Source organism: Osmerus eperlanus, chromosome 19 (assembly GCF_963692335.1).
Source record: "Osmerus eperlanus chromosome 19, fOsmEpe2.1, whole genome shotgun sequence".
NCBI lineage: Eukaryota > Metazoa > Chordata > Actinopteri > Osmeriformes > Osmeridae > Osmerus > Osmerus eperlanus.
The window spans coordinates 11266210-11267790 of record NC_085036.1 but is presented as its reverse complement, the minus strand read 5'-3'; positions in this window follow the sequence as shown (position 1 = coordinate 11267790).

The window sequence follows — 1581 nt, the reverse complement described above, 5'->3', positions numbered from 1 at the left end:
TAGCACTAACCACCACTGACTGCATCCATATGCTCCGCCTCCACTCACACAGTTTCCATTCACCATAGGTCATTTCAAGCTGTCAGTCATAAAATATTCTGAATATCAAAGCTTTCACCCGACCCCATTTTTGGGTTGGCTGTATATTTTTTGCAACTGTGTGTTTCCGAACCAATTCTTATTGAATTTGATTAGGTTCTAATCCTGATGATAAGTGCCCTATAAACTTAAGTTTGCTAGATTTTTCTATTTTGTATGTTCTTTACCTATAATAAATATACTCAGGCTAAATAAGGACACATGACCCTGCATGTTATTTAATGAGCTTTAGTATACCTATCCAGTCTGCTTGCAGGTTTGACCAGACCTGTAGGTGGGTAGACAGTTGGGTATCTATTGAGTCAGAATGACTGAACGTGTTGGTGTCATGTCTTTCCTATGGTAATGTACCCCACTAAAACCTGAGAGAGACACAGGAAACCGATTTTGTGGATTAGCTGAGAGGCCTGTTATTTTCTCTGGAGAAACCCCACGGACGTTACGTAGCGGTCGCCTTTCTCATGTTAATCACCTGCATGTCCTACACGGTAAAACAAAGAGTGCTCCTGTGAGGTTGAGGGCGGCAGCGCTTTCTTTGGTGTCCCTAAAAATATACGTTGTATTATTTTCCATGTATTATATTTTGTGTCGTATTCTCCAGTCGAGGTTGTAGCCTAGTATTTAACCTGTAGAAGCAGATATTTGAGTCAAATCTGATCTATTGTATCAATTTCTTCAAGATATGAGCATTTCAATAGGAAATCACTCTTCCATGCCAGCCAATTAGGCTGTTTAGTATTCAAGCATACAATGCTAACATCCGAGACAACCACATTTCAGATATTACGAAACCACTTTTCTCATTTGAATGGGGTATGTTAATGTTCCTAGAATAATCACCCAAATCAGTGCGTAGCAAGTAATTACTCATATTGAATCGAGGTATCTCTAAAATCAACCATTCTATGCTAGACACAATTAAGCCCATGCAAAAACACCCAAAATACAACACTCCAACAGAACAACCTCCAACAAGATTCTGCCATGCTGCACCACACTCACTGATCCATCTGCACAGTGAGCAGCAGTCCCAGGATTGTTCCGGGACCAGGATGCAGGCTTCAGACTCAAGGTGGCCCCGAAACAAGCCTCTGCCATGGCAAATGGGTCAGAGGAATGTGCTAAATGGGGTCAGTTCTGAACCCCAGCCTGGTCAGAAGTCTGGGAGAGCAGCAGTCAGCGGTCAGCAGAGTCACTCTGTCCCGTGGCTCATTACGCTGTAAAACAGCTCCTTTCAGTCACACAGTACACATCTGACTCACTGAAAGCACAGTCCCAGCCCTCCATCACTGCCCCTGCTCGGCTGGGCACCAAGAGGAAGCTTCCCTCCCGTTCCTGCGAACAGCCAACATCCCAACAGCCAACAGTGGAGGTGGCACAGTGGTGACAAGGACGTAAGTCGAAGCAGTAAACAAAGAGAATTAAGTCACACCACCCGGAACCTCTGCAGTTGTAATGCCTGAGACCTGGACGTTAAACCGC